The sequence below is a fragment of the Scardinius erythrophthalmus genome (genome assembly GCF_964197995.2).
Source record: "Scardinius erythrophthalmus genome assembly, chromosome: 15".
NCBI lineage: Eukaryota > Metazoa > Chordata > Actinopteri > Cypriniformes > Leuciscidae > Scardinius > Scardinius erythrophthalmus.
Genome location: NC_138235.1, coordinates 18395029 through 18411530, shown reverse-complemented (window position 1 = coordinate 18411530; position 16502 = coordinate 18395029). Strand labels below are relative to the sequence as shown.

The following is a 16502-nucleotide window of genomic DNA, read 5'->3' as shown; positions in this document are numbered from 1 at the left end:
AAGACGCGGCAGGCGTGAATTTGACGCGCTATTCGCGTCCGGTGTGAACGCACAGTTAGAAGTAAAAGAAGTTGGAAATACCTTTGCAAGCGATACAGCAGCATCCCGACGCCGTCCATGCTGCTGAGAGCGATACGATGAATGTAAGTAGCCTACTACTCGCTTTCCTCTCAATAACAAAATAAACACACAACAAAAATGACAGCAGTGAGAAAACAGCAGTTAAGAAAGCATCTGATCATAGTGATGTGGATATGTTTACACAAGCTATGCAATTCACCGGCATAACGACAGGTGAGGTAGGCTAATTAAAATTACACAGTAGCAAAATATAGCATTATCCTGAACCATGTGTTATAAAACGTAAGAGGCTCTCGGAAGCGCGTAAACGTCACATCCTTTTGATTTTCCTGACAAAAACGCCCCGAGTCAAGAAAGTCAGGGAAGGTTTAGTCTTTTTAAGTTTCGTTACAAGCTGTTCGCGTTAGCAATTAAAAAGTGAGTAATGCATAATAGCCTACATGTAAAATGCTACCTGTAACTGTATGATATTACCACAGAATAGTATGAACAATAGGCTACATATAATTGCAATTATGGTGTTCCAGTTTTCAAATCTTCTCCTTTTCATATCTGGCCACTTCAAGTTACAATCAACGAGCGGTTCTTGGCGGTTTGTGGATTGGGCCAAGAAAGCCAGAAATGAACTCGTTTCATGCAATCTTTTTTTAATGAATTGCGAAGTCTTGAAAACCAAGGGTTACCTTATAAGTGGAAAGGTGAAAAATCAGTAGTCCATGTTTACAGTTTGCTTTGCATTTGTGATTCAGTGGCTCGTTGTGCTGTACAGAATGTCAAGCAATTTAATGGAGAGCATGGCTGTAACTGGTGTTATCAAAAGGGTGAAGTTGTAGAAAAGGGTAATGGGTTTACAAGGGTGTATCATTTGCAGTCAACGGAGCCAGAGCTGAGATCACACAAAAAACACTCTAAAGATGCTCAGCAAGCTGTTGATTCTGGAACATGCATAAATGGTGTAAAAGGTCCATCTCCTTTAACATGCTTTCTGGATTTGCATATGATTACATGCATGGCATATTACTTGGTGTTTGTCGCCAGCTGACTGCCCTGGTTTGATTCCAAATACCATACAGAGCCTTGGTACATTGGAAGAGACATCGAGCAAATTGAAAGAAGGTTACTTGCCATTCAACCACCTGCAAGTATAACAAGACCACCCCGTTCAATTTCTTTGCGTAAATATTGGAAAGCTTCGGAATACAGACACTTTCTCTTATTTTACAGCCTTCCTTGTTTGTTTGGCATTTTACCCCAAAAATATCTTGACCATTTACTACTTCTAGTACATGCCTCATACATTCAATTCTCCTTCAAGATTCATTTATAGATGTAGGTAATGCGCAAGGAGAGGGTCATGCCTTCATTGATGTTATGAAAACAACAATAACATCAGCAAAGACAGAGAATCAGGGATAACAGCAACAAGCATTTTAAAAGAAAGAGGGATAGACTCAGTTGAACTTATCAAATACACAGACATGTACATTCAACCTGTGTCTGGACCTACTATACCAGGTCTTGCAAATATAAAGGCCTATATATTTTTTTGCATCCAACCAAATAGATGGGAGTTGGATTACAATTGCATAATACAATACAATTGCCCATTGTTTGCACAAATGCATAATTTTGAAATGTTGCCTTTTTTATAATTGCCTATAGTCTATTCTTAATCTTAATTGTATTCATTTATTTGTTTAGACTCATTGTTTCTATTGCTGCCAACAGCCAGAGCATAATATATCAAAAATAGTTCCATGAAATACTTGAATCTAATTAAATAAAAATTGTATGAATAAAACTACAGCAACTATGAGAGATTTTTATTTATTCATTTTTCATTGTATATTTATTTTTCATTTACAGAAAAAAAAAAAAAAAAAAAAAACTCCTGCAAGAAAACATTTTGTTTCTGCGTGAGCGTGATGTAGGCTACAGCATGTGCATTCCTTCATGTTTTAGAATGAACCCTTCAGTACAGCAGAAATATGCAGGAACATCCAACACAAGTGAAGAATCCTGCAGGATGCCTGCAAAAAAAAAAAAAAAAGAAGAAAAAAAAAGGAAAATCCTGCAGGATTCCTGTAGGTTATTTTTGTAAGGGGTATGGTAAAGTACTCCAAAAACTGTCACTTCACGAGTTCACACTTACAAATAAGTCAGATAGAATAAAAGCGTATTTGGCGTGCTGTCCGAGGAGAGGGCTCCGGGCTCGGTATTCGGCCCGAATCCAGAGTAGCCTACTCCCCCCGTATTCCTGGCTGTAAAAAGAATAAGCCAAGAGTGAGGAGTCGGGGTGGTGGAGGAATGCTGAAAACTGTCAAGGAATGTTAGGTGAGTTGACAGAGTGATACTGTATATATATATATATATATATATATATATATATATATATATATATATATATATATATATATATATATATATATATATATATATATATATATATATATATATATATATATATGCTTCTTCTCATGCTGATATGGGTAGACATAATTGTTAGATGACAAGTATATTGGATTGATTATTTGAACGTGCTCCTTGAACTTTGTTTATAAAACATCATATTTGGACACATTACATCACATTTGATTATGCTATTTTATTCTTATTTTTGTAATCAGTCTTAAAAATGTATATATTTAATAGGCTATAATAAAAAAAATATATTTATATAAACGATATAGGCTATAAGTTAATGAAACAGTTATGAGCTGTGAAATTCACCTGTGCGAAAATGCCTCCCGTAATGCCTGGAATTACAGTAGCCTATATACGAGCAGCTAAACTCTTACATGTGTGTGATTGCATTTTCATGTAATATGTGAAGCATTGACACTAATTAAAGTTTTAAGTGTTCCCTTTTTAGAATAGAAATAAAATCCTCATTCTCATGTTAGTGGGCGTTCTAGTTTGTGATTTCGCGTTCCTGCCAGTGCACGTAGATGTGGCGCGCGCTCACCGCTTGATTAGGGAGGAGGGTGACGCGCTCACTCACGGAGTGTGTGGAAAAGTTTGCGTGGTGTCACCCTGTTCATCTCTTGTGACAAGAGCCCGCTGGAGCTTAACATCGACTGAAATCAGGTAAGGCACGTTTATTTAACAGGTGCGAGAATGAATAATGCAAAGAAGTGGTCATTTGTTGCAAAGTGTCTCACTCTAACTCTCATCCATCACACATGGGAATGAGTTAACTAATGGCATGTTAAATCATATCTCGAGAAACCACATTTGTTAATCCTAATTAATTACTTTTACAAAAAGAATCATGCTAGTGCACAAAGTTATTTGAAGTGATTGCAAAACACCTCAGTCTTTTCTTTATTTCTGTAGGCTACCAGTTTAGGCTAGATAAGGCAGAAATAGCTCCTTAAGGTAACAACTGTACAGAACTGTACAGAAATAGCAGTTACATTTGGAATAATAATATTGAAATAATACTGCAATATTGAAATATAATTAAATACTTTTTTTTTTTTTTTTAAACACAAGGCAAATAATTTACAAGTTACCAATGGTGGCATGTTTTTGGCCTTTTACTTCTCTGCAATAATTATCTGCAATAATACAGTGAAATAGTGGAATAATTTTATTTAACTTTATTTAGTGTGTTAACCAGGCTGGATGGCGGAGCAAAGCATGTGTATTGTGTACGTTTGGGCTCTTCTCAGGCACACGAGAAAGAAGAGGTCGCTCAGGGCAGGGGCTATAGTTTGTTCTCTGAAGTCTGTCTATTCAGGCTGCTGCAGCTTTTCACAGAGAAATAGGTCGAACCTCTTTCATTGTGACCCAACTTGACTGGGAGCGGGTAATTGGCAAATCCAGAGACACTCAAATACCCTGCTGAGACCCTAATTTCAGACACAAGCTTTACATGAACACCACAAATATAACAGTTCTTCTTTTTATGCATGCAGCACAGCAAACCACTAAATAACATTTGAGAATGAAACGAGATTTGAGATGAGAAAAATGGAATCCCATCTTTTTTTCTGAACCTGTCTGACTTTCTTCTTCAGACATTTTGAAGAATGTCTCAACTTTTTTATCAATGAAAGTCAATGGGGTCCAAAACAACACTGGACAACTTTCAAGTAATGGCCAAAAAAATGATCTATGTAAATGGCTGGATTGCTCATTGGCTCATTGAAGCCACTGGAAGTGTTCCAGGGGCCATCTTACGATTCTCTACCAACAGAGGGCATCATTGACTTATAGACAAACATTGCCCTAAAATCACCCGATTTGCAGCGTATCAGTCGCACATGAATCGTTTTTTTCAGATATATGCATGTACATTAATTGATACTTCGAAAATTTTCTGTAATGTTTATGGTCTTTTTGAGCAGAATAATCGATATATAGAAATTGTTATGATGGGTGTGTCTACGGCACACTACCGACACCGTTTAACTAACGTGAAATAGATTTATTTATGTACGTAATTATGCAGGAAATATTAAGCATGAACATATGGGATTTTTATCAGAAATTGATTTGAATATGCATTAATTATTACAATACATACAATACCTTATAGAGGGTATGCGTGTGACGTCACCGTCGCCTGGAGTGACTGCGGTTACACCCACTGAGTGGCAAAAAGACTGAGCGGCAGCACTGGTTTGTAGTGTGAATGCCGCGAAAAACACACAAAACACATCTAAAATGGGAAAGAGCAAATAGATTTGACAAGAAATCTGAGGTATATTTTTACAGACTGCCGAAATCTACAGAACAGAGAAGCAAATGGATTGCTGCAATTCAGAAACAACTGGAATCCAGGTAGCGAAACGTGAATGTGCAATTATCATTTTGTGTCAATATGCTGAATTTTGGGTAAAAATATTGCAATATACACTCACCTAAAGGATTATTAGGAACACCATACTAATACTGTGTTTGACCCCCTTTCGCCTTCAGAACTGCCTTAATTCTACGTGGCATTGATTCAACAAGGTGCTGAAAGCATTCTTTAGAAATGTTGGCCCATATTGATAGGATAGCATCTTGCAGTTGATGGAGATTTGTGGGATGCACATCCAGGGCACGAAGCTCCCGTTCCACCACATCCCAAAGATGCTCTATTGGGTTGTGCGTGTTGTGGCTTCACAAATGCTTTGCTGCATACCTCGGTTGTAACGAGTGGTTATTTCAGTCAAAGTTGCTCTTCTATCAGCTTGAATCAGTCGGCCCATTCTCCTCCGACCTCTAGCATCAACAAGGCATTTTCGCCCACAGGACTGCCGCATACTGGATGTTTTTCCCTTTTCACACCATTCTTTGTAAACCCTAGAAATGGTTGTGTGTGAAAATCCCAGTAACTGAGAAGATTGTGAAATACTCAGACCGGCCCGTCTGGCACCAACAACCATGCCACGCTCAAAATTGCTTAAATCACCTTTCTTTCGCATTCTGACATTCAGTTTGGAGTTCAGGAGATTGTCTTGACCAGGACCACCCCCCTAAATGCATTGAAGCAATGTGATTGGTTGATTAGATAATTGCATTAATGAGAAATTGAACAGGTGTTCCTAATAATCCTTTAGGTGAGTGTATGCATAATTGGCACAATTTTTAAATACACTGACAAAAAAACTATACAAGTTTTAGGGCTGGACGATATGATGATATATATAACATTGATATGGATGATCACATGGATTTAAACCTACCTATATTGTATTTATATAAAGCGTTCACAGGCAAATTTGCTCTATGTATATCCCAGGCGTTGAAATCAGGCACATAAATGTCAGGAAACAGGATTCCTGGCTGCATGTCAATATCTGTGGATCACTGGATCTTTGATAAGTTGTAAGGAACTCTATATCGAGTCCAACCTTTAGTTTAAACTGATAATCGTTCGTTTTACTGGCATTTTCACAGTTTCACCTATTAAATCAGCCATGCAGCAGCTCTTTTGCCACTCAGTCCGGCTGAGAGGGGTGTGTTCCGCCGGGAAAGTGACGTCTATGCATGCCCTCTATTACTAAATTGCACTATACTATATTTAAAAAGTTTTACCATGCATCATTGTTTGGAGCGACAGTATAAATGCTTGGAAATAAAGCTTCATGTCTTTAAATCCATATGCAGTCAGCATCATTTCTCTGAGTAAGTTGTGAAGTGGGAATATTATTTCCTGATGTCTTTTTGTTGACTAACATCCACTTCAGACTCTTGGAAATCTTGGAAACCGTTAAAAAGCCACAGGTCAGCTCAAATGCCTTATCTGTATTCATAAATCATTGTATCATATAAATGCTGATGTATCTCGTCCGTCAGCTGATCTGATTTTTGCAACTGTAATGAAGAATGTAACTTTTAATAAGCAGGGAAAATTCCATTTAAATGTTTAGGATGTTTACATTGTAAGAATGTACAGGGAGACCAATATAAAAACGCTGACTCGTTAGGTAATGTTTTCTCATAAAAATCTGATGATTTCCTATTTAATTCAATAGAATATCAGGGAATACTATGGGAAAACCGATACGGTGGCGCAGTGGCTTCACTTTTTATGATGTCTTGAGCAATCTAGTCGTATAGATCAGTGGGCCAAAAAAGAAAAAAGAAAAGCTGAGGCATTTTTAAAACAAATTTCCTTTTGCGTTCCACTGTCACCATTAGGTTCTGTTTGTTTTCGTTAGTCACATGTGTTCCATTGTTCTAGTTTCCCGCCACTCATCAGTTATCCATGGACACTAACACTAATCATTACAGCTGTTCGTTATTTTGTCTCATCATCACAGTGTATTTAAGTTCCTCCTTGTCATTCAGTTGTGGTCTGGTATTGTTTGTGTTAGCATGCTGTCTTGGATGTTGGCTGTTTACGCTGAGAATTATATTAAATCTTATGTTATTGAATCGCCATCTTCATCTTCCTTGAACTAAGCGTTACATCCACATTAAAAAATATGATCATTAATTTAACTCATCAGAATAATTCAACCAATTTCAAATTCAAGTTATAAAAGATTCAATTAGATTAGATTTTTTTAAAAAAAAAAAGCACAGCCAGTTTGTTTATACTTAAACATTAAAAGGGATAGTTCACCCAAAAATGAAAATTTTGTCATCATTTACTCACTCTCATGTTGCAAACCTGTATTAGTTTCTTTCTTCTGCTGAACACAGAAGATATTTTGAAAAATGTTGGTAACCAGACAGTTGACGATTGCCATTTACTACCGTAGTAGGGAAAAAAATACTATAGAAATCAATGGCCATCTTTCAATTGTCTGATTACCAACATTCTTTAAAATAAATTGAATTATTTTGTGTTCAACAGAACAAATAAACTGGTTTGAAACAACATGAGGGCGAGTAAATGTTGACTGAATTTTCATTTTTGGGTGAACAAATCCCTCAAGACAAGAGAGCAATAAACCCACTTACAGAGAAAAATAATTCTCAAAGAAAATGTGCTTTATCCATCGAAAATGTGAAGAAACTACTCGGATTGTGGGGTTCAGTCATCATTAATCTCTATCATTACGTCCTGAAGCCATTCAACTGCCTCGATGCACATAAAAACCATATAAACCTGTAATCCAATTTATCAACATCTATCTAAACTCCACATTTCTCTGTGCGTCTGCCGCCACCGGCAGATTTTCTCCTAGGTAATGTCTGTGTTTGGATTCCTCCACCGTCTTAGGGATAAACTCCTTTATGTGATTCCTGCTGTCGTGAGAATGGATTTGGGGTGATTTTGTAAAAGTCAGTGGGCAGTGGAGACTGTTTCTCAGTAAACACAGAGTTAATCCCATGAGGCACCAGGGCTGAGTGCCCACTTAATGTCTATTTAACATTTAGCCAGTCTCCAAGTGCAGGCTGTTCATTATGGACCTAACAGTCTTTGAGAATGTTGATAAATATTTTCTCTCTTTTCTTTAGTTTCAGGGTTTTTTTTTCTTTCTTTTTCTTTTTCCCTGATCTTAAGCATCTCCAACCTATTTATAGCAACAAAACTGGAAGAGAAAATCTAAAATTGAAAACTCATCATCCATTGTCCTAATGTGGTGTAGGTTTCTATAGGGCTTTGCTATGCAGTTGCTAAGATGTTGTGCGTGTCTTTAGCACATTATTTTGAAATAGGGAGTTCAGGGTTGTATAAATGGGGATAGTGGTTGTTAAGTGGTTGCTTATAATGACCCACATCAATTTTAATTGAAGGTAATACTTTTTGTACTATATAGCAGGGCCTGAACAAGCTTACTAGCTCAGTGTGAGATTGTTTTGAACACAATTTTAAATGTTCATGAAGTTACACCATCACAACGCAGTAATCGCAGTCGCTGGAACAATTGGTTTTCAGCAAAAATCCATACCGATAGTTTTTCTGGGTTGCGACCGTTGCTGGAGCGACTGAGAAGGGTCCGCTGTCATTACACATTACAAGTGCGCTGAGAAGGGAGAAGAGAGCGGCCTCTAGAGGCGAAATAAAAACTATCACTGAAGCCTTGGTGTTTGTTTTGACACCTTTTGTTTTGCTGCTGCACAGAGCGGGACACTTCAGGTGCGGATTTAGAACAGACAATGAAATGGTATGTTATACAGTACACTACCATATGTGCTTTCATATCATAATAAAGTAATTAATTTGTTGAATAGATGCTGCAGTGGCAGAGATAGAACTGCAGTATGTTTGCCGTCGAGGCTGAGAGGATGCTAATTTTAGTAATACCTCAAACAGTCAAAACAGTGTGACAAAAACACCAACCCAAATACTTAATGTCACGATTGTTACCATCTATTTACATTAGTTTATAACCAACTTGCTTTTATGCCTTTGTTATCAGCATTATTTTATGTGTTACACTCTAAAAAAATTTACTATATGATTTACTACATTTTTTTGGTGAAACATTTTTACACTTAAAAATATTGATTAAAATTCAAAGCAGTTAAATCAGTTGCATACACTGTATGAACTGAGTAAATGTAAGTAAACATTTTTTTTTTTTTTTTAGATCTGAGTAACTGTATTTGGTAGGCTACATTAACAAATAAAATTGAGTAGAAATAATTGGGAAAACATTTAAAAAACAATATTTATGAGTAATATTAACTGTTTTTATTAACTGAATTTGATTATGTATCCAATATCCTGCCGCGAGACTCCGCCCACACACTGTTCTGTTTGGCTGTGGGTTTTGATTGATTTTGACGCATCTCGCAGTCGCGTCACGTCTAGTGTGGACAAACAAACTATTGTCGAATCTTATCGCATCGCGTCTGGTTAAGACACGGTGTTAGGTGAGTCACATTGCCTCTCTGTATGTTCTTTTGCATAAAAAAAAATTATTTAAAGCACAGTATTATTTCATAGATAAAATTAAACATACACAAACCTGAATTTCACAGCGGAAATGCAACTGCGACTTAACGCAGCATCCGTTTTTTTCTGTCATCCTTTGGCTGCATGGCGTTACATTATATGATGCGCTTTTATTCTTGCTAATGCTTTTAAACCATTCAAGCCACATCTTACTTATTTTATAAAACTTTAAAAGCGGAAAGCGCATCACTCATTCCTGGGAATACATTTGACATCGCAGCCTGACCTTGACGGAAATAAATATCCTACGCCAAAAGTACCAGAGAAAAAGTGACAGTTGTGCTCAGATTTGTAAACCGTAGGCCTACAGTTGAGAAAGCCAAAATAGAATGCAAAATTTATTAACAAAATAGAACTAGGCCTATACAGAAAAAAGGTAACAGTGAACAAATTCATAATCCGTGCACGCTTTCGCAATCGTTGTTTTGTAAATCGTTCTTTCGCAATAGTTTTGTAATATTCGGTTCCTGTGAAAAATGGTTAAATACTGTTCCAATTGGTGAAGTTACACAACAATATGCTGATTGATTACATAACAATATTTGGATGTGATATTCAGTTCCAGTGAAAATCTGTTCCAGTTAATGGAGTATACACAGGTGATGTGTAATATTCAGTAGCCTACCAGTAAACTCCATCCGCTGGAACAGTTTCTTACAGTAACTGAATATTACACAACATCACCTGTTCAGTTTTGCAAACTGTACTCACAGATTTGTGGCCTATACCTTATTTTAGAAATCTGTTTTTCTGTAGGCTATATTGATTTGTTGTGTATTGTTAAGATAAATACAACTGTCTTAACTGAATTTTTCTATGATTTGGCGATGGGGTGTGTAATGTATAGATGACATGAAACCGCATGTGGTTGAACTGAACCCCCCCCCCCCAATGTTGGTACCCAAATGTTGACAGGTAGGCTATGCTAAGTTGTCGTCACGTCAGATGTTGTGGGAGGGGTGCATTGTTTTAATTGAGTAAACTTACTCAATTTCTTAAGTGTGTTAAACATTAAAAATATTGATTTGAATTAAGTAATATTTGTGGTTCTTGAAACAGATCAGTTTAATTATCCATTCTCAAATTTTGATGGAAATTTCACAAATATGTTAAGTGTATTTTAAATAAATAATTGGTTAGTCGAATACTAAATTCTTTTAGTGAAAAAAAAACAAAACTTAAATATAACTGTTAATTTCAGACAGAATTAACTGTTGGATTTTTAGTCAATTATTTTGGTATGTTCAACTCAAACTATCAAGTAAATGATATTCAGAGACTTTATTAAGTTCATAAAGTTAATTATTACTGTGATGTTTACTAAGGCACTGAATTATTTTTTAGAGTGAATATTTGTTTTCATTCAGTATCTATTTAAAAATATATATTGGTTGATTAATCGGTTATCGGCCAGTGTGGTCCATAGTTATCGTTATGAATAAAATCCACTATCGGTCGACCCATATGACGCATTAACAAACGAAAATCCTAGCTTGAATTGGATTTTCAGACAATGTAAGTATTCCATCTTGTTAGTATTCCAAAGTTAGTAAAATGACGGAGTCTTTTTAGGATTTTCAAGCAAAATCTTGCTTTTACATACGGCTTTCTCTCAGACAGGTCTGGTGTATAGTGCTGACAGTGTCCTGCTGTGGGCTTCACAGTCAGAGCTCTGTGTCCACTGGGGCCTGTTAGGGAACTCTTCCCTCCAGGACAGTGAGCGTTAACAATAAAGAGGTTCTCTATTTTTCATTCTTCATATGAATATGAATCATCATTGAGCCTCTCTTTCCAGACCGTTTGTGAAAAGTGGTTATTATCTTGAGATCTGGTGTATTTAGTTGCTTAGTATGGTCTGCATGTTCTGTAGATCTCTGGTTTTGAATGCTGGATGTCAATAATAGTTTTAGCTACTGTTGGGCGTTCTGAAGGCTGGTTTTGCAGCATTCTTCCTTCATATCTAACCTTCTTGTGCAGCTTGATATATCCACAAGAAGTATTTTCAAGTATTTGTGTCTAAAGAGTTGTACTTTTCTGACGTAGTAAACTTGCTCGGTAGTTTACTTGGTACAACATTACATTTGTAATCTGGAGTCCTGAGATACTTGTGTCACTATAAATATCAAAGACTTGAAGCAAGCTAAAATAGCATGATTGCATACAATAAATGTGCTTTTTTATCTCACATTTGCTTTTGTTAACACTGTCGGTTAGATTTAGGGTAGGGTTTAGTGTAGGTGGTTCGCTATTTTCAAATGCGATAGAGTTCAAGTTTCAAGTTTATTTATATAGCACATTTAAAAACAACCATAGATGACCAAAATGCTTAAAGTGCAAAAGTTCTGATCCAGCCATATTTTTAAATCTGTCAGGCAATTGAGCAATGGCTGAATTGAGACTTTGTCATTTGTTTTGACAGGCAAACAGGTGTACATCATCCGCATAGCAATGGAAGGAAATGCTGTGTTTTTGGAAAAAGGACCCCAAGGGCAACATGTATAGAGAAAACAGCATGGGGCCCAATATGGACCCTTGGGGGACACACAGTATTAACCTTTTAGCGCCACTCACTGGGCATTCATTTCTGAACTTCTGTGATTCGTTTGGAGAACAACAATAACAAACATAATAAAATGTAGCCAGATTCACATTTATCTGTTTCAGATCAAACTGGACATGCTTTTAGTGCTACTCACTGTACATTTCACTTTGAATGTGTTACGAATCGTGTAAGAAGCAACATAATATAATTTTGCACAAATGTCAAATTTTTCTAATCAGTCTGCGTTGTGATACCTAGATAGCAGGGTGTCTGACAGCTGATATAATGCTGATTTATATAATTAAAATGTAATTACAATTTGATTTGCACACAAACCTGATGAAATTAAATGAAAACTGACATTACACTTACAAAAAGTTTCACATTTGTTTACTATCCATTGTCAGTAGAACTTGGCAGGGTGTTGGGAGATAAAACTATTCTGTTAATCGATAATCGACCAATGTTAGTAATTGCAAAAATGGCGGCTGACGAATACTGTATATGGGATATATCTAACATTAGACTAGTTCAAGACTAGTTTGAACTGGTTTTAATTTGTCGGGATGCTCAAAAAACAGTTCTCGTCGATCATCATGGCCTAATCACAGTTTATCCATGTAAACGTTACATACAAACTCCTACGAATACTAATAACATCACCCTGGATTTCACTTTCAGTGTACCAACAGTCATTTTTACTATCAAACTCCTTGGAGTAAGTGTTACATTGATGTTCTGTCATCAAAGTGAGTTGATGGAAATGGGGTCGTGACTTCTCCCGCTGACCGCAGCTAATGTAATTACCATCTCGCATGCTTTCCGCGGCTTTCCATGGCACTTCTGAGGAGAGGAAACAATATTCTATAATGATGCCACCCATTGAGCGAGAGGACAAGAACGATCTGGGCTCGAAACATGCACGCAATATACAAATACACACACATACAAAAGACACCCACTCCCAACGTCCTATACACTCTTTGCAACCCACTTGAAAAACGTCCTCCCCATTGACAGGCACAATAGCTCACATTCCTCCAAAGTGCACATACTGTAGACATGGTTTGCTGGCACTTGTAGTGTACTTCAGTCCAATTCAGCCCATCTCACACGGCTCAACAGAGCTCTCACTGTGTGTCCCGATATAGCTTTCTCGCTCACACTTCCCTCTGAGGCCACTCATGACAGTCTCAAAATAATCCCCTTTCCCCAGCCACCCACCTACCCATATTGACAATGTTCCTCTTACACTGGAACATGAAGTAAATACGTTTTCCATTTGTCCCTCATACATCCTCCTCCTCCTCCTCTCATCTTTGGCGTGATTCATATGACTCAGTCGAATCCATTGAGGGTACAGAAACAATAATTTGACAGTCACACTCTGGTTCAAATGAAAGACTGTGGATTCAGATGCTATTTCTCACATATTGCCCAGTGGGAGCAACACAAATGTCAGTCATCACAGAACAAGAAAAGTATGAGGAACATGGCTGCTACTGTGAGATGTTTTTACAGGTTAGTGCAGGTTATTTGAGGTGTGACATGGTTTATATTAGATCAAGAAAGCTTAACACCGCATTGATGTTAAAGTGTGTGAAAGGAGCCAAATGTTGCTTAGATTTTTTTTTTTTCATGAATCTTTTTTTTTTTATCATTTTGGGTCTGTTCCCCAGATCTGTTTCTTTTCTATCAAGCTGAATAAGATTCACATGCTAATGAGGCCCCTCTCTGGGGTCCCTCTTCTCAATCTAATCTCACTAGCACCTCCTGAAGTGTGTGTCGCTCGCAGCCCCTCAACACCTATATTCACTTTCCTGTTGGATAACAGGACGAATTCTGGGATAAGCAGAGGCAGTTATTAAACGTTTTTACATGTTCTATTGCTTAAAATTTCAAGCATAATTTGTGCACATCTAAAATGAAGCCGGAGAAGACATGTTTACTGCGTTTTTACCATGGTTAAGTGTTGTTCTTCGGAATAATGCAAAGCCAAATAAATACATTTTTCAGCCACATTAAAGTATAATTCAGCTGATGTTCAAACATAGATATGGTAAGTTTTTTTATTTTTAAAGATAAAAATGAATACTTTTATTCAGAAAGGACCATATGCATTCAATTGATCAGAAGTAACAGTGAAACATTTATAACGCTGCAAAAGATTTCAATAAAAAAGTAAAAGTAAAAAGCAAATCAACATTAGAATGATTTCTGAAGGATCATGTGACACTGAAGACTTGAGTAATGATGCTGAAAATTCCTCAGAGGATAAAATTCCATTTTACAATATGCTAAAGCAGAAAATAGTTATTTTAAATCTGAATGGTAGTCTATTTGACTTCGAACATGGCACATCCAGTCAGATTTCCCGTTATTTTATTAAACCTTATACATTTAGACAAATACATTTCAATATGCTATGCATGAAACTCATGAACAGTACTCAGAACAGATGTTCAACTCATTCGACTTCAAATGATCAATACATCTTTTCCTATTCATGTACCACAAAATGTTACAAACAACTTCATGTCTAAAGCTCTTTTCAGTCATTGAAATTTTCAGTCATTGAAATAAATATATCCTGAAGGCAGACAAAGACCGGACTTATCAAAACATTGGGCCTTTTCATAGTTCCGCTACTCATTAAAAGAAGATTACACATCTTAAATACACACCTTTTTATCACCTTCATAAATAAAAACTGAATATAACTTAAAAATCTCTTGATTTAAAATTATAATAATAAACTCTGTATATTTGATTTTGAATCATACCGCTGCATTTATGGGAACTACATTACACAATAAGTGTGGATTAATTTCTTCACAGTCCTTGCCTCTCTGAAGATTAAGTGTCCTCTTTAGGTGAAGTGTGGATGTTGTTTGGGAATATGGTTGCTGGGCTGGGTGTTTTCCTCAACAAGCTGTTACATGTGGCAAAAATGATAACACTGCTGTAAAGCCTCAGGGATTTCTGATTACTCACCACTCTCATTCTCTCCCACAGAGCCTGATGCACGCACGCAGACACACACCCTTTGCATATACAATGCGTGCAGATACACGCCGACTCACTCGTGTGTTCAGAGTATATTTTGAGACAAAGGTATAAAATACCTTTTGAGTTGAAGTGTGTAACGCATATTCTTCCATTGTCTGAGCAGAATTATCACTGAGCTTTTCTTCAAAAGCAAGTTTCTAATGAAAGGAAGATTCCAGGTGTAGTGGTGAGCAAATGTTCAAGCTTCAATCATCAAATTTTTTTTATATATTTTTTTTACAATTGCTAGGACCAATTTTTCAATACTTGGGTCACTTTTGTGATCAAAACAGCAGTCTATGGATTATTTATCATTCAATAACTACATCTTTCACAACCTCCACCAAAACTCTATGTACCTGCAGGCCAATTTTCACATTGATCTTTACATGATCTTTTCAAAACTATTAGTCAAAACCTAACATAATACAAAACTGAATAAGACAGAATTTTTTACATTAGGTAATACAATATTGAGAAGAGTAATAACATATTGAAATATATTCCAAATCTAAAAAAACAAAACAAAAAAAATTCAATTTCATTATACAAAAGGATAAACTTAATTTTGAACTGTATGTAATGTAAACATGGATCAATATAACAAACTGCAGTGAATTCTAAAAAGTTGAGAGTGTCTGTCATGTTTTGGTTTAGTTTCTGTTTTCATGGACTTTTAGTTTGTATTCCCTTGTTTTGCATGTGTTCAGTTCCTGCTTCTCTGATTGTTTCTTACTGATTATGCTCCTCACCTATGTCTTGTTTGGTTTCTCATTTACTTTGGTATTTATTGCCCTATGTTTCTATCTCAAATTGTCCGTTATTGTCTTTGTTTACAGTTTATTATTATTATTATTTTTTTTTTTTTTTTTTTTACAATCGATAGGACACATTTCTCAATACTTAGGTCACTTTTTCAAAACTCTTCACACAGTTCTTTAGCTGAAGCTTGTGTTTTACTCCTGGCTGTGGAAAATATAGAAAATGGACAAGAACGAAATTTCTTAATCTTCACTGACTCAAAATCCTGGCTTCAGGTACTTGAATCTGTGTTGACTGATCATCCCATAATTATAATTATATTAGCTTAATTAGATCTTTTACGCAAGGAAAATCTTTCTCTGCTGGGTTCCAGGTAATATTGGTTCATCTGGTAATGAGAAAATAGTCATCGCTGCAAAGGAGGCTCTCAACTTATTTCAGTGTAAAATTCCACCCTCTGATCTCAGACCTGTAACAAACGCTTATATTAATAACATGTCGCAGATGGAATGGGATGAATGCTACTGAAATAAGTTACATATATAAATCCTAATATAAGAAGGTTTTTTTTTTCTAATTTCACTAATTTCAAATCTAGGTATGATCAAGTTGTTGCCCGTTTAGGTCATACAAGTCTTACACATGGCTATTTATTAAAAGCCGAAGAACCACCATCATGCCTTTGTCAAACTACAATTACTGTTAAACATATTTTACTGG

General features: G+C 36.3%; 1 protein-coding gene across 7 annotated transcripts in view; it reads left to right on the top strand.

Annotated features, from left to right (window-relative positions):
- Positions 1 to 3055: 3055 nt before the first annotated feature.
- Positions 3056 to 16502, top strand: part of chl1a (cell adhesion molecule L1-like a) — an 81717-nt gene continuing 68270 nt past the window's right edge. For 6 of the 7 annotated variants that reach the window (XM_081387362.1, XM_081387361.1, XM_081387360.1 and 3 more), the window contains exon 1: positions 3056 to 3168. The gene's annotated coding sequence lies outside the window, so the exon portion shown is untranslated. Of the gene's footprint in view, positions 3169 to 9260; positions 9349 to 16502 lie in introns of those variants that run through there. The other variant, XM_081387363.1, reaches the window with a different exon arrangement.